At 39.0% G+C, this 22,859-nt stretch overlaps 1 long non-coding RNA gene across 2 annotated transcripts; it reads right to left on the bottom strand.

Annotated features, from left to right (window-relative positions):
* Positions 1-62: 62 nt before the first annotated feature.
* Positions 63-22,823, bottom strand: LOC131197268 (uncharacterized). Of its 2 annotated transcripts, none has more exons than XR_009154919.1 (4): positions 6,298-7,141; positions 5,106-5,276; positions 4,672-4,710; positions 63-2,808 (listed from the first exon to the last, which is right to left on the bottom strand). It is a non-coding gene; the product is annotated as an uncharacterized LOC131197268 (long non-coding RNA). The 2 variants fall into 2 exon arrangements; XR_009154918.1 differs by lacking the exon at positions 6,298-7,141 and adding an exon at positions 22,682-22,823 and having other exon boundaries at positions 454-2,808.
* Positions 22,824-22,859: the final 36 nt, after the last annotated feature.

A 22,859-nucleotide genomic window follows, 5' to 3' on the forward strand; every position in this document is an offset into this window, starting at 1 on the left:
TGCAATAATTTCACAACTTCAAAACAACAACAGCACAGTCACATTTTCTTTCAGAGATTTGCTTTGATTCCCATTAACTGAAGTTATATAATTGCACATTTGGAAGATATGTATTATCACATTTGATTTTTTTTTTTTGCCTGAGTAATTTTTAATGGCTGTGATAATATATGAAACTGACTTTTCAGATTTTACTCAGATTTTTTTAGGAATTACTTTTTGATTTAAAAAAAAATTCCCACTGCTATAAAAAAAGGGGGGGTTAAGTATTGGATTGCATGCTAACAGGAAAAGAATTTGGACATTAAAATGTTGCCTTTTCTATGCAGGGTGTAATGAATGAATTATGAGCATGCTGCTCTCCACACTGCTGAATGTGTTTTGAAAAATGGGAAGTTTTAAGGATGCTATGAGGTCAAACAATGTTTTGCTGTTAAAAATATGTACATTTTTTTCCAGTTTATGAGATATATTTCCTAATTTGTTCATAAAAGATGTGAAATAAAATGAAACATAGGAATGGGATTGTTTTTTTAATCAACCTAACAATTTTTACAATGATCTACAAATCCAAGTGAGACACAAGGAAAAGTTGTAATTCTCAACCAAATTTAAGGCAAGTATTCAGCAAACTTTCAGACCCTCTTTACCATACCCTCTTTGTAGTTTACCATAACTACAGTTTATACAGTATATTCTTGTTGTTTTACTATATTTGCATTTCCTAGCGGATGAAAGTTTGTCGTCAATATTATGCATCAGAAATAAACATAACAGTCCATAATTATATAATATTAATAATACTATTACCATAATCAACTGAGATACCCACCAATTACATAGCATAAAAAGAACAAATACAAAGAAAAATACAAACACAAACACTGATGATACAAATATGCACAAGAAGGATGATATAAACTTTGAATCTCAACTCAATGTTAAGACTTTTAAGATGCCAGCTAGAGAAACTAGGGTTATGAACAGTAACGACGAGCCTATGAAATGCTTGTTAAAGATGGCATATCACAACATTTTGGGTGACAGTTCAGCATCCACTAAAACCCACCAACTATTCTTGAAAATATGTCCTATTCTCATGTGATTTTTGGTGGCTGTAGAAACACCTGAGAATGGGCTGTGCTCTTAAGTGGCTTCTGAATTCTCCAGAAGTCATTTTTAGGTAGCTTCTGCAATCTTTGAAAATCAAATGAGAATGGGTACGCTATCGCAGTTTTCAGAGGCTGCACAATGTTCTAAGTTAGAAAAATCCTCCATATTTCTCATAGGTGATTACTCCAGAATCCAAACTTACCATCCGTACCCCAAATTGCAAAGATCCAGGATTTCTTCCATTTTTCTGCTGGTTGGGTCAGAAGTCATCCAGTTTTATGGAGTTCTGTCATCTTTCAGGTTAGTTACTGCAGAGGCTCCTGTCCCAGCAACATTGCTGCTACATTGGGAAATAACATTGTAAACAACAACTGGAATGGTTGAAATTGCTTATTGAGAGAAGATGATCTGGCCTACACCCAGTTTGTAAATTGCTGTTACTTTTTGGGACACACAAATCTTACTATGTATGTTTGTAAAAACAGGATAAGGGTCAAGGACAATAAACTTAGTATAATTAAATTACTTTTTCAGACATTGCTGCCAAGTTCATAGAATATAGATAAGTAGGCAAAGGATTTTGTAATTAATCTTGGTTTAGCACAGGGACTTTGCTAAATTAGAAGCTGCCAAAAATAATATTCATGTGACACCCTTTCATTAAATTTAGATCTGTCAGTGTTTTATAAACATATTGTTGGAATTTTATTGATTATTTTCCCCATTTCTAGAAACATAATATTGTCTCCTTTATTAGAAATACTAACCATATATGATTGGCATGGTAAGTATAATCTAAACTGTGAAGGTAAAGGAAAGCAAGAAAACCAACTAACCAAGTTCCTTGTTTTCATTTCCATTTCTATGGTCCCTATTATTGTTTTTCCAACTTGCATCAACTGAAATATGCCCTTATTTGTTAGCATCTTCTATAGACTTTTTCCTACTGTTTGTATCAGACAGTAATGCATGAAGGGAAAACAGGAATGGATCTCACACAATTTCTTCTCCATCTCACTCGTGCAATAATCAAAGAAACAGATAGCAATCTCTTTGCTGCAGAACAAGTTGCATCTTTTATTATATGTAGCTTTTCGTGATGCATGTCTTTTCATATGCAACTGAATAAACATATCTTTATACATTTTTGGAATTGACTACACTGGGCATTTAACCAAATTTTGCAATCTGAGTAACAAATTTAAAAATAATTTATTTATAAACATTGATCAGATAAATTCCTTAACTCATTCTTAGGTTTTAAAAAAATCAAAATATTAAGTTAAAGCACAAATGTATTGTTTATATACTTTCGGTGTCACTCCTTAAAGTTTTTATAACATTTATGTCTAATTTTAATTTAATTTAAATTAAATGATACATGATTCTTAGCTTGCCCCTTCTCCCACTTTTTGTCCTGCAATCCAGCAAACTGTAGAGATGGCACAAACTTTTTCACACCTTTAATCTTTTATTTAGATTCTTCTCTTCTTTGGTCAAGTTCTAATCAAAATAATAAAATTATTTCAGTCCATCTAGTCCTTTGTGTACTTTTTTTGCACTCAGCTCAGTTCTTTTTCTCCCTGGAATCTACCTTTTCTGCCACTGTCTGTTTGTTTTTCTTTTCCAATTTCCATTTTTTGAGCTGACTAATTCATTGGCAGCTTCACTTTGATAGTCTTCCAACTCTCCCTCCTGGAATTTGGGAAACATAAGGAAGTAGAATATAACTAGTTAATTTTAAATGTCAGGTTTAATTGTTTTAGGTACTATCGCTGTACAGATGCTGAACAGAGTTTTGTTGTAGAAATTTAAAAAAATGTGTTTAAGCAAATAAATAGTTAAATGATCATCTATAATTAGCAATTTATAATGATATTCATGCCTAGCATACTTCTAACTGGAAGTTTACCGAGAAGCAAGGATTTTGCATCAACCATTGCCAACTTATGAATGAGTCAACATTGACATTCTTCGGGTAATCATCTGAGATATTTTTGGTTTCAAAGCCCTAGACTTTGACCCTGAGGTCCACCATAAATGCACCGCTGTTAGAATGACCCATTCAATAGCTGTCACCCTGGGCGTCTACAGAGCAATGGTGAATTTGACCTCATTCGCTGTATTTGTTCAAGCAAAAGCCATCAAGGATGTTAAAATGGAACAAATAACAGCACAGCCATTCCCTTCTGATCTGCTTGGGGCACTACTTTCTGGATAAATGGTTTTACTCTTAAACTTTAATAACTGTTTTGAAAAGGAAGATCGGATCATTTTGCATATGGGACAGAAAATCTCACATTTTTTAAAACTGTCACTATAATAACAAGGTCTTTAGTAACAAATCAATGTTTTAATTTAAAATGTTTTATGTAACACTTACCAATTATTTTATTTGTTTAACTGTTTAATGCTAAATTTGGATTTCATTTGTACTTTGCTTATTAGAGTCTTTATAAAATAAAACTAAATGAATAAAATTAATAGAAAGATCTTTGTAATAGCCATGTAATTTATTTTTCACGTAATTCCCACAAATATCCCCCATTCCTGAAGCAAGGAGGATAACAAAGTAAATAATTTATCTATAGCTACTCTTTCCCAAAACTTGCTGCTCAAGATGGGCATTGCACAGATGTGAGGTACTCTAATTGCATTATTGTAAGACAAGTTATTGAAAAAGGTTTCAGCAGGATCCAGCATGATTATTATGTTTTAATGATTGTTTAATTTTAAAGATATATGATACTTGACTATTTTGTGAAGCACTCAAAATTCTAACAAACTGCATAAAAAGACTTTAAAAAGCCTGGAAGGTTCACTTTTCATTGTGGGGATTAATCCTAAAATACTGATTACAATTCTAGTCACAGGTAGTCTACAAAAGGCTTAATCAAATAAATTTCAATGTGTCAGAATGATCTTAAAAATTCTCATCCCAATGTATATTAACATTTAGACAAGCTATAGAATATTTATGCCTGATGACTGATGGAAAACGAGTTATGTATTTTCACGAGACAAGATGGTTTAAATTTTAACAATCAGAAGAGAAAGTTCCAGATTACAAGTAGCAAATTGGTTTTTGTGATTTATGCTTAAAATTTTACATTGACATGTCCTGAATACATATTTATGGCATTAAGATGAATTAGCTCAGAACAAGATTTTCACAAAGAAGTTCATTAATTTATACCTACAGTGTCCACATCCAAAGCCCTGGTTTTGCCTTAAAATGTTATTTCTGAGCTGTCAAACTATCAAGAATTGAAACACAATTAGATGCTGACTAACACATTTTATAATATCTTGTTTGGGCAAGTTTTCCATTTTTAGATGACACACTTTAACTATAGTTTCCATGATAGTTGGATCACTATATGATAGATGGGACTTCGAACAGAATTTATTTTTGGGGCTGAAAGAACCGAAAATTTTAGTCTGCTGTCTCCTACTTATCCCAGCTAGAGATTCATTGTTAAATAGAAATTCTGTTGTTTTCTTTTTGAGAACACAGTGTAAAGAAAAGCTTTGTATCAATTTCAGGTTCAGACTGACCATTTCCACTTTTCTACGTTCTGTTCCACAAAGGACTTCCTGTTTATGGAATGAAAGAAATATATTAGATGCCTGCATTGGTGTTCAGATCCATAAATGCTCTTAGATCAGAGCTTCTCTACAGATACAGATAATAGTGGCAATAAGTTAAAAAAAGAGCTAGATTTATTTTATCAATATGTTTGTTTCCATTCCTAAAATTTCTTTGTATAATCAGCATCCCTATTTATTTACTTATTTTACTTATGAGTATTTTTTTTCCATCACAGAAATAACTACAAAAGTAAAGGAATGGTACACATTTAATGTGGCTTGTTTGGCAGGCATTTTAAATAAACAATTTGTGATTTATTTAACAAACCATGGCTTAACATTATACAAGTGCATCCATCTTAGTGGAACATTATCTCTGAGGACATAAAACTAATCCCCACCTTGATAGTCTTTCAAAAAGTTTTGAAGATGTGTGGTTTTGCCAGGGGACCTGGGGATTTCAAAATGATCCAGAGCTAATCAAGTGGTTTATTTGATTGTGGTGGTCAGGAGGTAGACATTCACTGATTTTTGTAGTTTTAGGTTTTATTTCTGTAAACTGTCAGTAGTCACTGTAAGAGAGTTGGTTTAAATTTTCTTAAATAAATAAATAAATATTTCTTATTATATTATTAAGTAATAACAAAATTAATAAATTCAAAGCAACAATAGTGGTTTAATAATAATTAAAATAATTGTTTTTCTAAAGAATAAACAAGCACCTAAAAAGGCAACTGTGTATTTAGCCATTTCACCAAGGTAGGCATTATGGATGAATGACAATACACATAAGCTCTGGTTTCATTCTGCCTACTTAAAGGGCCTGACTTTCATGTAGTTTGACTTCCATAAGACATTCAACCACAATTGCTATCTTCAAGTGGTGCACATGACACAGTCCTATTAGCTGCATGTAACTTATATCTAGGAGATAGTCTAGTCTGTTTGCTCATAAAATGAAGAAAAATGAGGAAGGATAACCATTATTTTCTTATCCAGGTGCAAAATGTTTAGTTTGTGGAAAGATGGTGAAATATTTTCAAGGCTAGCAAAAAACCACATTTCTTGACTAACTTCTCATTTTGACTTCTTTTTAAAATGACCCTTTATTTTACTAGGAGATCAAATGACTAAATTTATTTGCGGGCAGTGGATAATATGGGCAGTGGTGTGGAGGTGGAGATGTGGATTGCTTCCAGCAAACTTCATTGCAATTTATTTTAAGCTTTCATTAATTCTTCTACCCAATTATTAAACTTCTACTATTAGTTAATAATTAGCTCAAAAAGCCATATGCTATTACTCTATTGTTAATCTCAGCATGCTATGAATAACTATAGCCCATAGGAAAACTTGTTTTGGAGGTTTCACATGCAGAATGTTGAACTATATTTTGGCAATGTATTGCAGGAAACAGGAAATAATTTCAATATATTTGAACCTTATTACCCACAGGAACATACCCACATGCTTCTATTAACTTAAAAGAAAAAAAAATTAAATATTTGTAAACTGAAGAAATATGAATACTTAGCATAAGAATATTTTTGACTACTTGGAATGTCTTGGTTGCTGGGTCATGCATATACATACCTATACATCAAATCAGTCTTGACTTCTGGCCACAGTCTCTACTAGTCCCTGCAGTTTTCTTGGCAAGGTTTATTGGAAGCGATTTGCCATTACCTACTTCCTAGGGCTGAGAGAGAATGTCTGACCCAGGCTTTGTGCTTAAGGTGGGACTAGAACGCACTGTCCCCCAGTTTCTAGCCTGATGCCCTAACCATTACATAAAAATGGCTCTCTCATGTATACACTACTACCACCAGTAACCTGATATTGTTTTACAAATCAAACACAAGTCCTGACCTGATTTAAAGAGTCTGTTAAAATATAGATACAAGAAGTCCTTGACTTATGACCACAATTGAGCCCAACATTTGTTCCTAAGCAAGACAGTTAAGTGAGTTTTGCCCCATTTTCTTGCCATAGTTGTTAAGGGAATCACTGCAGTTGTTAAGTGAATCTGGTTTCCACATTGACTTTGCCTGTCAGAAAGTTGCCAAAGTGATCATATGACCCCGGGACACTGCAACTATCATAACTATGAACTGCTACCAAGCTGCCATTTTGATCATGTGACCAAAATGTTGCAATGGTCATAAGTGTGAAAAATTGTCATAAGTGACTTTCTAAAGTGCCATTATAACTTCAGTTGGTCACTAAATGAATGGTTGTAAATCAAGGAATACCTATAATTTCAAGAGTCATTTCTGAAAGTGCTTAGTATATTCAACTAGATCTATTGGGATTGAGTTATAAACTCATAACAGGTAAAGAGCCTGCCAAAATTGATAAAATATATTCCTAATTACAATGTTATTTGAACATCTATTGAAAATGCATTTCTATCCAAATGAGTAACCTTTTCATTCCATTTTTTTTGTTCATATTGCAAATGATTATTTGCAGGTCCGTTATTAATAAGGCCCCCCTCATTTCAGATCTGATTCAGGAGGGGGGTGCGGACCTGATGGGCATTACAGAGATCTGGCTGGGCACAGAAGGGGGCGTGCCCCTCGTTGAGATGTGCCCACCGGGCTTCCGTGCATTTCATCAGCTGAGGGTTCAAGGCAGGGGTGGGGGGGTTGCGGTTATTATGAATGAGAGTTTCGATCCGAGGGAGGTCTCTGTCCCGCAGACAGCTGGCTGTGAGTCTCTCTTTGTGCGGTGGGGCCATGAGGTACAGATGGGTTTACTGATCACGTACCTGGCTCCCTGCCACGTGACAGCAGCCCTGCCCGAGCTGCTCGACGTGATAGCCGAGGTGGCAGTTGATACCCCCAGGCTTATGGTCATGGAGGATTTCAATCTGCCGTTGGTAGGTGAGTCATCGTCATCAGCTCGGGAGTTCATGGCCTCCATGGCAGCCTTGGACCTGACCCAGTTAGTGAATGGGCCCACACACACTGGGGGACACACGCTGGACTTGATTTTTGTCTCGGGACAGTGGCTGAATGATCTGGATGTGGGGGACTTAGTCATTACGCCCCTGCCATGGACAGATCATTTTCTCCTTCGCCTGGACTTTCGGACTGCAGACTCTCACCGCAGGGAGACAGAGCCAGTTCGTTGGTTCTATCCCAGGCGCCTGATGGACCCGAGTAGGTTCCTGATGGAGCTTGGGCCATTTCCTGAGGAGCTGGCCCACGGCTCGGCCGAAGAACTCGCTGCCGCCTGGGAAAGGGCGGCAGCGGGGGCTTTGGACCACGTTGTGCCAATGCGGACTCTGACCCGGCGCTGCTCTCGACCAGCTCCTTGGTTTACTGAGGAGCTGAGAGAGATGAAGCGCTGGATAAGATGCCTAGAGAGCGCCTGGAGGGCCAGCCGCTCCGAATCTGACCGAACACTTGTGGGGTGCCGCAGGGGTCGATTTTTTATTTTTTTTTTTATTTTTTGTTTTTTTTTTTACATTTATACCCCGCCCTTCTCCGAAGACTCAGGGCGGCTTACAATGTATAGGGCAATAGTCTCATTCTATTTGTATATATTTACAAAGTCAACTTATTGCCCCCCCAACAATCTGGGTCCTCATTTTACCTACCTTATAAAGGATGGAAGGCTGAGTCAACCTTGGGCCGGGCTCGAACCTGCAGTAATTGCAGGCTTTGTGTTCTTAATAACAGGCCTTACCAGGCAGAGCTAAACCGGCCCTCAATTCTCTTATCCCTCTTGTTCAACATCTATATGAAGCCGCTGGGAGAGATCATCCGTGGTTTTGGGGTGAGCTGTCAGCTGTATGCTGACGATACTCAATTGTACATCTCCACCCCGAACCACCCCAACGAAGCCGTCGATGTGATGACTCGGGGTCTTGAGGCTGTTCGGGTCTGGATGGGGGCGAACAGGCTCCGACTCAACCCATCCAAGACGGAGTGGCTGTGGATGCCGGTGAAAGGAGAAAAAGAAAACAAGTGCAATTTTTTTAGAAAGAATAAAAAACAGAATAAAAGGAAAAGAAATATATTAAGAAGTAACATCCAATCTTAATCACAAATTTCGTTATTCTTTACCCCTTCCCAATCTCTTCACCTCTAATCCTTAATCTCATCTCATTCCTAATCTATAAGAAATTCTAAAAACATCATCTTTTCAGCCTGAGTTAGGTAAAAAGAGTTGCCAGAATTTTTTTGGGGTGGGGGTGGGGGTGGGGGAGGTCTTATTTTAAACATGATCAAATGTGCCAGCTCTATATTCCTTTCTTTTACTTTTAATAGTTTTAATCTTTAATTCAATCAAATATTGTCATAAGATTTTATTTATCTTCTTATCCCATCACACATATTTCTTCAAGGCTTTAACAAGCCTCTTTTTTACATTCAATAAAAATATTTTCCAGGTTCTTCTCTTGGTTTATCATTTGTATTTTCCTTTTAATTTTAAACCTATTTTGCTTATAATATAACAGATGGATAAACGGGAAAATACATGGTTAAAAGGGTTGAAATTTACATTGTTTTATTACCTTAAAGAAAATGTTTATAAATTGTTGGCATATCGCACAAGATAAATTATCTAGAATGTATAAAGATATTTCAAATGTATGTTAAAAATCTGAGCAACATGACGGGTAGTTTATCTTGCTTGGTAGAACATGTAAAAAAGATAAAAAATTGGATTTAATGTTATACTTTTATTTAGAAGATTTTAAAGGTTAATATTCCACTGAAGCCAGAACTTTTCCTTTTAGGACTAATGGATAAACAGATAGATTAAAATCATGGAAGATAATTTTAATATATGTTTATTGCAGCAAGATTATTATATGCACAGAGGTGAAAAGATTCAACACTGCTCACTATAGATGAATGATTGCTGAAGTTCACAGATATTGCTGAGATTATAAACTAAACTTTGATTAAGAACTATCTACACTTATTGGTGATTGGAAATATTTTCTGGACTTTTTTGCATAAAACAAAAAATACCTTGTGATTCATGGTTTGGCTGATTAAGAATAAAATATAGAGGAGTGTTATGATGCTATTTTAATCAGAGTGGTTAAAATATAATTATACTTATAACTGACATGAAGAATATGAAAAGTCTGATAAGCTTTCTATCTTTTTTTCTTTCCTTTTTATTTTTTTTCTTTCTTCTTTTCTTGCACTTTTTACATTAAAGGAGAATATTTGTAGTTAGGGGTTGAAATGAGGGACCCTTGGTGCTCTTTGAGCTTGCTTGTTTTCTTGCAGACGATGATGTTACCTAATTAGGTAATCTGCAAGAAAACAAGCTCAGAGATCACCAAGGACTCCTCACTTTTTACATTTTTTCCTTTTTGTCTACCTTATATCAGTTTGTATTATTTTATTTTTTAAAGTTTTAATAAAAATTATTTATTCAATTATTTTTAAAAATTCAGCCAGTTTCTTTTGTATATAGAATAGAATAGATTTTTTTATTGGCCAAGTGTGATGGGACACACAAGGAATTTGTCTTGGTATATATGCTCTCAGTGTACATAAAAGAAAAGATACCTTCATCAAGGTACAACACTTACAACACTTAATGATGGTCATAGGGTACAAATTTAACACTTAATGATACAACACTTAATGATAATCATAGGCTACAAATAAGCAATCAAGAAACAATCAATATCAGTATAAATCGTAAGGATACAAGCAACAAAGTTACAGTCATACAATCATAAGTGGAAGGAGATGGGTGATGGGAACGATGAGAAGATTAATAGTAGTGTAGATTTAGTAAATAGTTTGACAGTGTTGAGGGAATTATTTGTTTAGCAGAGTGATGGTGTTCAGGAAAAAACTGTTCTTGTGTGCAGTGTTTTATAGCATTGTTTTGAGGGTAGGAGTTGAAACAGTTTATGTCCAGGATGTGAGGGATCCTGGACATAAAGTATATTAAGTAAAGCATCCTTTTTCAAATCATTACCTTGGCCTGCCAATTGCAGTTCTACTTTTGTTACTTTTGCTATCTAGTCAGATAAAATTTGTTTTGTATTTATCATTTCTTCATTAACATCTTTTTTTTTCTATCAGCAATTTTTGTCACTTCACTGGGGGAAAATGTTAAGCATGGTTTTGCCCGGTGAACGCTTGGATATAAGATTTCAGGGGAAGAGATTAGGAGAAAGCTTCATGTTATTCATGCAGTGGTCCCAATCCAGTATAACTACTGGTAATCCTCAATATAATCATTCCTTTAATGACCATTTGAAGTTACAATGGTACTGAAAAAAGTGACCAGTTTACATACTTATGACCTCCATGGGCATGATCATCCCTGTGGTCATATGATCATCTGATGGTCATATGATCAACATTTGACACTTTCCAATTGGCATGTATTTATGAAGGCTGTATCGTCCTCAGGTTATGTTAGGAGTCCTCAAACTATGGCCCGCAGGCCGGATACAGCCCACCAAAAATATTAATCCAGCCTGCACAGGACCATGATGTTGCCCCGCCCACATCACCCCGCTGACCTGCTGGCCCCCACCCTTCCGCTGAGCACAGGATTTACCTTTGCAAGCCCTGTGGGCTGGAACTGGGAGGTAAGACAGAGTTCTACTAGAGGTGGGGAAGGCAGAATGATTCTGGGGTCAGGGAAGGCCAAAAATGAGGTGCACAGAGGCACAGGGAAGCCAAAAACGGCCCCACTTTTGGCCAGCAGAATGCTGCAGGAGGACTGGATTGAAGGAGGGCCGCTTGCTTGTCCTCCCCACCAGCCGGACTCGTTTTCAAGTTTCAAGTGAAAGAGATGTGTTACTTTTGGGGAGACTGCAGGATTGCTCCACCTCCCCGCTGGTCTTCAGCATGTCACTGGTAGGCAATCTGGATGTCAGATTCCCACCACCCAGCACCAGTTTAGGGGTGTGTCCCCCCCAGAAACAAAGAGAGACAGACAGAGAGAGAGAGAGAGGAAGAGAGTTGGAGAGAGAGAGAGAGATTTGTTGACTGGAAGCTCCTTGGGGATGAGAAGAATTGCTGCAAAACTGAGTTTCCTGAAGTGGACCACTAGACTCCTAAACAACTGAAAAAATGATCTAGTAGAAAGAAAAGTCAACCAAAAGAGCAACATCCAAACAAAAGCAAATAAAACACCCCCAGGAACAAAACAAATTAAACAAATTGTGTGTATTGTTTAATTGGCTGCTAAATTGGCCACACAGTCACATCACCACTTAGCCATGCCCACCTAGTCACAGGAACATCTAGCCATACCCACCGAGCCAGTCTGCCCCCCCAACAGTCTGAGGGACTATGAGTTGGCCCTGTTTAAAAAGTATGAGGACCCCTGATCTACAGTAAAGAAAGACTCACTGCTTTGGCAGCCTGTTCCATTGGATCAGTGGTGGTTTTCTACCTGTTTGCACTAGTTTGGGTGAACCAGTAGCGGTAATTTGGCCTGGGTTGCAGAACCAGTAGCAACCACACCCTTAAACCGGTAGCCCAGTCACCGCTTGCTTGCCCCACCCATACGATTGCTGGGAAGGGGTTGGCCAAGAGGTGGCTGGGACGCTTCTTGCAGTCACATTGAAAAAGAAAAAGCCTATTTGAGAGCTGCTTTGCGGCTGCAGCGGCTGGTCGCCCAAAACTACCACAGGCTGCTGAAACAGCCACTGCTGTCACATCCCATTGCCTGCTGTGTCGCGCTCGGACTGATGCATCCCATTGCCTGCTGAGTCAGTCCAAGCATGATGCAGCAGGTAATGGGATGCGCATGCGCAGCCGGCATGAAGAACAAAGTGGTGACGGCAGTGGCTTTTTTGGCAGCCTGTGTTAGTCTTTGGTGGCCTGAGGCCAGCCTCTGCAGCCACAAAGCCGCTTTCAAAGAGTCTTTTTCTTTTTCAATACGACTGCGAGAAGCCTCCCAGCCGCCACCTCTTTGTCAGCTGCTTCCCAGCAGCTGGCTGGAAACTACCGAAGGTCAGCTTGCTTTCTGGACTCTGGACCAGCTGCCGCGGGAGGAAGGTAAGCAGCCGGAAGAAAGAGGTGGTGGGGGGAGGGAGAGGAGGCAGGGCTAGGGCCAGGACCACTGAAGGAGGGGAAATTTCCGATTGGTCTAAAACTTGGCAACTCCAAATCTCAACCAGCAAATGCTCAGTCTTACATATTGGAAAAAAGAATCCTATCAACAAGTACAAACTTGATGGTCATTACCTTACTGAAGACCCCCACCCTCTTAAAGATCTTGGAGTTCTCATATCAAATGACCTTAATGCCAAAGCCCACTGCAACTACATAGCAAAAAAGACTCTAACAGTTGTAAACCTAATTTTACGCAGCTTCTTTTCCAAAAACTCTACACTACTAACTAGAGCATACAAAACATTTGCCAGACCTATTCTGAATACAGCTCGTCCGTCTGGAACCCATACCACATCTCTGACATAAATACAATAGAACGCGTCCAGAAATATTTTACTAGAAGAGTTCTTCGCTCCTCCGAAAACAACAAAATACCTTATACCACCAGGCTTGAAATCCTGGGATTAGAAAACTTACAACTCCGTCAACTTCGACATGACCTGTGTTTAACACACAAAATCATCTATTGCAATATCCTTCCTGTAAAAGACTACTTCAGCTTCAATCGCAATATTACGAGAGCAAAAAATAGATTCAAGCTTAATGTCAACCGCTTCAAACTTGGTTGCAGAAAATATGACTTCTGTAAGAGTTGTTAATGCTTGGAACTCATTACCTGACTCCATAGTCTCTACTCAAAATCCCAAAATCTTCAACCAAAAACTGTCTACTATCGACCTCACTCCATTCCTAAGAGAACTATAAGGGGTGTGCATAAGAGCACAAAAGTGCCTACCGTTCCTGTCCTATTGTTCCCTTCATTATATCAAATTAATATAGCTGATGCATATTTTTTTACCTATACATACACATATTTTCTTCAAGATATGTTGTTTTATATATGTCAATGTTTGTGTATACTGTTGTGACAAAATGAAATTTTAAAAAATGGGGCAACGCATGCAACTGGTGAAGGGAGGGTGGGCTGGCATGTAGGAGGCCTTTGACAGATTAGGCCAGGCCTGGACAGAAAATAAATAGATAGGTAGAAATTAAAAAAAAAAAAAATCCTAGCTTTTTCTGTGGGCATGGCTAGGTGGGGTGGTCATGTGACTGAGAGGCCATGAGTGACGTCAAGCTGCCCATGCCCACTCAGTCACATGACCACCAAAGCAAGCCACGCCCACAGAACCGGTAGTAAAAAAATTTGAAACTTACCACTGCATTGGAAGACATTGGCGTTTCTTTTAGTTTTAATTCATTCACTTTAGTTTTAACTCATTCATTTTAGCCCTGCTACCATCTACATCCTTATCTGAAGATTACTACCATCTCTCTCTTTCATTATCCTTTCTGTAGGCTAAACATAGCTTGATCCTTTAATCATTCCTGATTTGATTTTCACCTGATTTGATTTTCTTGGTAGAACTCATTTGCCTCACTCCTATTATTATTTTCTAGTTTAATTTAAACACAATAGTTTGAATTTAATCTGCTTTTGAGTGTCATTCTTATTGAACATTCACAAATATTGTCAATTTTTGATTCCTTAATTTGATGTCCTGAGTAACATAACTTAAAAATATAGTAAAAAGACCAAGAATATATTGTTTGACTGATTAAGATATATGTTAAATAAAAACTATTTTACATGTTCGTAAACCAGAATGATAAGAAAAGCAGCCAACAATTGCTTCTCTATCATAGGAGTAGAATGCTGCTCCAAATACGGAATGCAGTCAAAAAAAAGTTAAAATAGCAGCCATAGCAGTATATATAAAACTCTATCTGCATTTTATTTGTGATGCACATAAAAATGGATGCAACATTAATCATGGCTGCTATCTTGACATTTTGATTAGACTTTATGGACATCTCTGTTATAACAAGTATTATTTTAAAATCCTGATTTTCATGTCAGATTGATCTGTTTACACATCTCTATAAGCTAACAGACAAATTGTGTGATTTTAATTTTAAATGTTTTGTAAAGCCACTCAGTTATTTGTACATGACTTATAGTTTTAAGGTATGCAATTCCAGATGTGATTTATTCAGTAATCCACAACTTTATGTAATTATGTTTTAGCTTAATATGAGCACTTAGTCTATGGTCCTACTCCTCCGAATTGTTTCCACAAAGTGGCTGCAATCTCTTTCTCTGAAGACATGAAAAACATTGGCATGGATAGGATGTGTCACAAGCTGCTTTAGAACAAAAATTTTTATCTGAAAGTTTATCCAAACTTCCTTTATTCCATTAAACTGGATAGAAATCCCATGATTCCTTACACTGGATATGTGATGGAACAATCCCATACTGTGTCAAAGAAGATTTATTTTAGTTCAGAGCAAAGCCATAAATAAAATATATTTGCCAAGGGAAATAAAACTATTTTAAATGTGTTGATACATAGAAAAGAAAAATTATTGATATACCATATTTTTCGGACTATAAGACCCACTGGAGTATAAGACGCACCAAGATTTCAAAGAGGTAAACAAGGGAAAAAATTTTTTTACCTTCCCTGGCCCTTAGGAGCATTCTGCAGGCCTCCAAACCCTCTGCCTGTCCGGTTTTTTCACAAAAATGAGACACACAGAGAGCTTAGGAGACCTGTAGGGTGCTCCTGGGGGATGAGGAGGAAACCCCCCCCCCATGTTTTTGCAAAAAACATGCCCATTTTTGGCCTCCAAAACCCCCCATGCATCACGTTTTTGCCTTCCCCAGCCCCCAAGAGCACTCTGCAGGCTTCCCAAACCCTTTGTGAAAAACGGGCCTGTTTTTGGCAAAAATGGGATGCACGGGGCAAGGTTTCAGGAGGCCAAAAATGGCTGTGTTCGATGTATAAGATGTACCAACATTTTCACCCTCTTTTAGGGTGGAAAAAAGTGGGTCTTATACTCCGAAAAGTAGTATTCATTTTGCAATTACATTATGGGCATTTAATGCATTCCACTACAATTCTCATCACAACCAATAAGCACACTTTGGCTGGGGAGAATTAGAATAAAAGTAGTATGTTTCAAGAAGAACAAAAAAAGGAATTTTGTCACTGAATGTTGCTGAGAGCAAATTTACATGTTTTATTACAATAGATTGATTGCAGTACAAGCCTCTGTGGCTCAGACTGGTAAGACAGTCTGTTAACAGCAGCTGCTTGCAATTACTGCAGGTTCAAGTCCCACCAGGCCCAAGGTTGACTCAGCCTTCCATCCTTTATAAGGTAGGTAAAATGAGGACCCAGATTGTTGGGGGGGGCAATAAGTTGACTTTGTATATAATATACAAATGGATGAAGACTATTGCTTGACATAGTGTAAGCCGCCCTGAGTCTTCGGAGAAGGGCAGGATATAAATGCAAATTTAAAAAAAATTGCTAAATGGAATTTGTGCTTCAACAGGAAAAATATCTATGATAGAGGAAGGCAGATCTTTCTCAATAGCAATATGGAATGATTGTTTCTACTCCTTAAAAAATAAATATTAAAAGAACAAAACAAAGCTTTGTTGGTGCTTCTGGAATTGTTCATGTGACAATATAACTTCTAATTTGGATTGTACCTTTCACAGAGTCTCCTAGTTAGTTCTTCAGTCCAGCTGCTAGTCAGATCAGCTTCAGCTCAGAAATGATTCATCCATATAGTCCACCATAAAACTTAAATCAAGGCATAGTTCTGAGTGCTGGCAAACCTCAGCGTTAAGTGACTGCCTCGTTTAGAGAACATCTGCAGTTATGATAATGATGCAAAAGTAACTTCAGCTCATCCAAGAAGCTTCTTCAGCTCTGACAGGATGGATAGTGGGATAGCTGTATAATTTGGGATGAACACCCTTTGAATGATGTGGGAGTAGGAATGGATTTCCAGAGGAAAAATTGCAGACTACAATAACCGGGAGTACCACTCAGATGACCCTGAAGACACAGATAAGCCTCCAAGTGCTTCAAGGACCCGCTAAAAAAGATACACATCACCAGCTGTCTGCAAGGAATATAAATCCTTCCGTTGGCCACCATCCAGTCAGAGCTGAAGACACTTCTGGATGAGAAATGAAACGTCTTCAAAAGAAAAACAAGAAAGTCCAGTTGCTTCCTGAAAAAGGAACTTTGGGTCTATCTGCCTTGACTAAAAAAACAGAGATGAGCACCACTCCAGTGGTGGGTTCTAACTGGTGTTACCACTGGTTCGCTTTGCACATGCCCTTTGTGCACGATTGGCACACGTGCTCATTTGGCTCACACACACACCAAACTTGAGCTTTGCGCATTGCCATTGACTGGCTAAACAGCTGAGGCATTGCAATCCGCTCTGCCACAACTTACAGCTGGGGTAAAAACGGTGGAATAAAGGTCGGTATCGTGCAGGGGTGGCCGGAAGGTCCCAGATGATGGTCGGAGCAAACTGGTTTGCTGTCAATTCAAAATCTCCGCTACCGGCTCTCCCGAACTGGACCAACCCACCACTGCACCACTCCCTAGAGTCAGACATGACCTTTACTTTTACCTTTAAAAAGTTAAAAATTTATATCTACTGAAAAGTTATTAGTGTACCCACTAAGTTTTTAATGTTTTGTAGATTTTTTTATTACTGTTAAAATCCAAAGTTAGTAATATTATGGTGATAAGAATGAAAGATACAAATCCTCTGAACAAATTAAGATTTATTTAAAGAACAATAAGAATCAATAGATTTTACTTCTGGACACATGAAGTTTGTGCATTAAGTAAGTATAAATACATTGATGAAAGTTCAAGTGTGAGTCATTTTCAAATAGAAAAACAAACTGGCAGATTATGAAATATATTTATAAATAAGCATAATGTTTAAGAGAATTTCAGTTTCCAAATGCTAATGAAAATGGTTTGCAGATTGTCCAGTTCATAATATTTAAAAGGTTCTCTTAGGATGTCAATATTACCTTACCAAATGCTATTATTAACAAAGTGAATAATGTGAAGGTGTTGCAATTTTCTTAAGAAATCTTTTTTCTCTAAAATCCCTAGACTGCAAACCCAAACAATTAGAATTATTTGAAGATATTTAGGCCCAGAATTTGGTAAACATTCTCCAGAAGTGTTGAATTGAGCCATTTGATATTATGGTGGAAAATGGTTTACTGATTTCTAAGAACTGAATATCCATCCAAGGCTCAAGGGTGCCACCCAGTGCCACCTTCTTAAATTACAGCTATTTACTTATACAAATTTTATTTCATTTAACAATCCACAAAAGATTAGAGAAGTTAGAATTAAGAAAAAGAGATGAACAATTCAAATATTCCAAGTCTTGCACTTATTGCAGAATTTTTTTCATCCATTGAGTTAAACGTTGAAAAATGAAAGCTTAAAAACAATGCAAAGAATATTTAATTAGGAAAGGAATAAAAATTTAGGCTAATGTTTACACAAACATAATCAGAAATTTATAAATTAGAACTTGTGAATTTGAATCTAGTCATTTTTACGTTCCAGTACATAAAATCTGGGCGATAGAATAATTGATTTAAAAAGCAGTTTTAGTTGAAATAGTTAATGAAAATAATAATCATTTTAGCCAGTCTATCCACTGCAGGATGAAGGTCTCTTCCACGTTTCCAACCAATACAGTTCTTTTGCCAATTGGGCCCACAATGCTGATTTCATCAATCCATCTTGTTTAAAATCTCTTTCATGGATTCTTTTTTAATAAGTGGGGTCCATTCTATGATTGCCTTGTCCATCTGCCATCAGTTCTTCTTGTTCTGTGACTAGCCCATTTCTATTTCCATGTCATATTGCCCCTTAAAAAGTATCTGTATTTATATCCATTTTCATATGTCCTTGCAAATCCTGTAACTTTAAGCCTAAAATGTTGATATGCTTTTTGTTTGAACATCTTTTTAACCCCAGTATTGGTTGTTTGAGAATACTAACACCAGTAATTAAAGCTCAATTAAAGTTCATTGGATATGTGAAATGGGCTTATACCAGTAATAAGCTAAATGAAATGGTTGCTTTAAGTAAACTGTGATGACGTTCAAAATATCTGAATTATTACAATGGCGAAGGGGACTCTTTATGACATTTTGTACCTTCTTTATTGTCTCCTGTTCTACCCCAACCCCATGAAATAATATTGAACTCCTGAAGGAGAAACAACTGCAAATGTAAATATTTTTATTGTATTCTGCTTCAAAGTATCTGGAAAAAGTAAAGGTGAGTAAAACTGAGACAATGATTTATCAATGAACATTATTTGCGAGTTGAGTCCATGATTAATCTATAACAACAGTATTTTTATTTTGTTTCATGTATCCTGTCCCCAGGAGTTCAAAGTGACCTATAATCTTTCTCATAACAAAAACTACATAGAACAGGATGGCCCACAGGCTCATGAAGTCCTGGACAACTAGTAATGCAGTCCCAAAAAGATAATAGATACAATAAAGGAAGTTTGTTATTTATATACATTAATTATATTATATACTGTGTGTTTTATATGCGGCGCAAGATCATTCTTCTTCACTCATTGTGGCCTAGGAAACCTAAACTCTTGTCAGTGATGACAGAGTATGCGAGGACCGTATTGGTTGGAAACATGCAGAAGATGCCTTCATCCTGCAGTGGATAGACAATTGCTAAAATGATGGTGGTGGTGATGATGATGCAATCTATGTATACTGTATGTTTCATATACGGCCCAAAAAAATTATTCTTCACTCATTGTGGCCCAGGGAAACCAAATGATTAGTCAGTCATGACAGAGTATGCAGGACTCAAAAGAAGATGGCTAACAAAATTATTGAGCACAAGGGGGTAGTTGTAAATTTGGGTTTACTAAGTTTTAGTCCCACACCTTACATATTATAACATACTGGTACAGTTTATTATCAAAGAAAAAGGGTGATAATACATAAATCATGTCATATTTCTTCTTCTGCAACTTTAACAGGAAAATTCCTTCAAAAAGTTTGGAAGGATGCATTTGAAAAACAAATGAGATAGTATATGATACAAGTTATCATTTATGATCATTAAAAGGCCAAAAAAGGGGGGGGGCAGGAAGGACTTTACTTGCAGCACAACCTTTTTCAAAATCAGTCTATGTGTCTGCTAAGCATCGAAAACAACTTGATAGCACATAACCAATTGTTAACCATCCAGAATTGAAACAATTTAAACACTGATAAATAAATCAGTTGACCAGATCACCGGTCCCTCCAGCAAAGAAACTTGGCACAATAGATTTTCATATAAAATTTTATAACTTTTCATGTAAAATTGTATTATGTGTTATAAGTTTTAAAACCTTTAATAAAATCCATCCTCTAAGCCAGGGGTGTCCAAACTACGGCCCGCGGGCCAACTGCGGCCCGCGGGTCAGTTTTTATTGGCCCGCAGCAAATTCTGAAAATATAATTGAATATGGCCCGCACATGGCGCTTGAGCTCAATTCTGTAAAACCCTGCTAGCATCCCCTGAACACGCTGGCCAGCCCTGCCCCCCCTTCCCCAAGCAGGGCAAGGTCAGGGCAGGGGCCCCACTCCCCTGTGCGGGACCCCCGGACCCCGCAAGCTCCTTACACAACCGCTCGGCCTGGGTCGGGTCTGCGTGCGGGGCGGGCGACATGCCCCACGCTGGCTCCACATGCTCGCTGGCTGGCTGGCTGGCGCCCCACCCACCCACCTACCCGCCCCCACCCACCCCACTGGGGCGGGCGGGCGTGCTTCAGCCGCCCGCATTAGGCTCCGTTACAGCCTGGCAACTCCCTCCCTGCGCAAAGCCGGAGCGGCTGCCAACGGCTCCATTAGCCGCGAAGCAGCAGCGAAGGCGAGCCGGTGTCGGCCGCAGCTGAGTACCTGGCATCCCGCCTGCCTCCCGCGGGCCGCCCCCTCTCCCTTCGCCGGTGCCGGATGGGCAGAGGATGAGTAGAGATGGGCCAAGCTTGCGGGTACTCCATCCTCTGCCGGAGCCAGCAGTACCAGCCCGGCGCATCTGGCCTGTGAGTTCGGCGCGGGCATCCCTGCGGAGTTGGGAGACTTGGGGTGGAGGAAGGGCAGAGGAGGAGGAGGAAGGGCGCCCGCAGGACCAAGACTGGGAGCAGCCTCGTCCGGAGGGTGGGTGGGAGCCGGCAGGGAGGAAGGGAGGCGGGTCGGAGCCTCCAGCGAGGCGACTTAAGCAAGGCAAGGAAGGAGTTGGGGAGACGCGGCGTGGAAGAACAAAAGGATTTGCCGGAGGTGGGGATGGGGACTGAAGGGGGGTGGGCAGCGAGCAGCCCGCGCCGCTTTTCCCCGCCAGTCAAGAACGCGCCGCGCAAGAGGCAGCAAGGAAAAAAAGTTTTCCCGTAGGCAAAAAGATGACACGGGACACGGATTGCCGCCTGGAGCTGTCATGTGGCCCAGGTGGCCAGGGACGCCTTCCCACGCAGACCAGGGTCGCTCTAAAGCGGCCTGGAGAGACCCACTTGGGCGCGCGGTCAAGAAAATCAAGAAAAAAAGTATTGTACGTTACTTCCTTTATCAATCACCTTGCTGACATTTGCAAAGAAAAGTATAATCAAAAAGTATAAAACAGTAGTCCGTAGTGCAATTTTGTGACTGGATCAATTGAGGTGCCACTGAAGGTGTCTTCTTACTCTTGGTCTACAGAAGCCACCTTCTGAGGTCACACCAGGGTCTCTGAACATGGGTTTTTGTAAGGCTGACACAGGGCTGATAGCGGGAAAACTCAGGCAAAATTGTCTTTGCGTGGTAAGCGGTTGTGTGACTGCAGAAAGTAACCCCCCCCATTTCATATTCCTGTAAAACACAACGTCCGCAGCTTGCAACAGGGTGGATGTAAAAGCCCGTTTGACTCAGACACAGCAAATTGAGGATGTAGTTTGGCATCAGACTACATCAGACTGTGTTTGGTCCTACACAGAGTTCTTGATCTCTGTTAGAAATACACACAGTAATCATGTGTCAATATGTCACCTCTTGTGTGTGGCCCGGGCCACACATGAATTTACTAGGCTTATATACTGTTTGTTGTCCAGCCGCATGCCTTTCTGAATAATTATATTTAAAAATATTACATTAAAAGTCAACATAACACAAACACACACGTACACAAACATAGAGATACACACGCACATATATATAACTCACACACATATAGTATACTTAAGCCTAAACTGTGCATAGGGACTACCCAGACGGCTGAAAAAAGTGATTTCTGACAGGTTCTCACACTTTTGACCAGTCCTCACACTTATGACCGGTCATCATTTATGCCTGTTGCAGCATTTTGTGCATAAGGACTACTCAGAGGGCTGAAAAAGTTATTTTTGACCTGTCCTCACACTTTTGACTGGTCCTCACACCTACAACTATCTTTACATTTTGCACCCTATCTTGTAACCGTGGTGAAGAGAAGCAGTTGTGAAATGAGTGATATGGTTGTTAAAAATGCTGCAATGGGCATAAATGTGAGGATGGTCATAAGTGTGAGGACTGGTCAAAAATTACTTTTTTTAGCCCTCTGAGTAGTTTCTATGCCCATAGCCACATCCACTCAGTCACATGAGCAGTTAGCCACGCCCACCAGTCACATGACCACCAAGCCACACCCCAAAATAAGCCACGCCCACAGAACTGGTACGAAAAAAAATACCCCCCCCCCTTTCAATGGTGTGGCCCGGGCCTTTGCTTATTTTTCTGTATTTGGCCCTCACCAAAAAAACTTTGGACACCCCTGCTCTAAGCCGTCTAGATCAGGGATCTCCAACCGTGCCAACTTTAAGACTTGTGGACTTCAACTCCCAGAATTCCTCAGCCAGCAGATGGCTGAGGAACTCTGGGAGTTGAAGTCCGCCAGTCTTAAAGTTGGCTTTGGTCTAGATTACTGGATTCGTGTACCATCGGTTACATTCGGTGATCTCAAAGATTTTCCCACCTTGCCGCCTTTGCCCGAGATCCATTTCCGGAGAAATCCTTCCGGACTAGTAATACGAATATCGCAGTTCCAAACCGTTAGAGCGCCACCCCCAGGTTTAGAGACCCCGTCGGCTTCAGGAACCGGATGAGGAAGTCTCCGCTCTCGCACGTGCAGATGGAAAGTAAGCAAAGCTACC

This window comes from Ahaetulla prasina, chromosome 4 (genome assembly GCF_028640845.1).
Source record: "Ahaetulla prasina isolate Xishuangbanna chromosome 4, ASM2864084v1, whole genome shotgun sequence".
Classification (NCBI taxonomy): domain Eukaryota; kingdom Metazoa; phylum Chordata; class Lepidosauria; order Squamata; family Colubridae; genus Ahaetulla; species Ahaetulla prasina.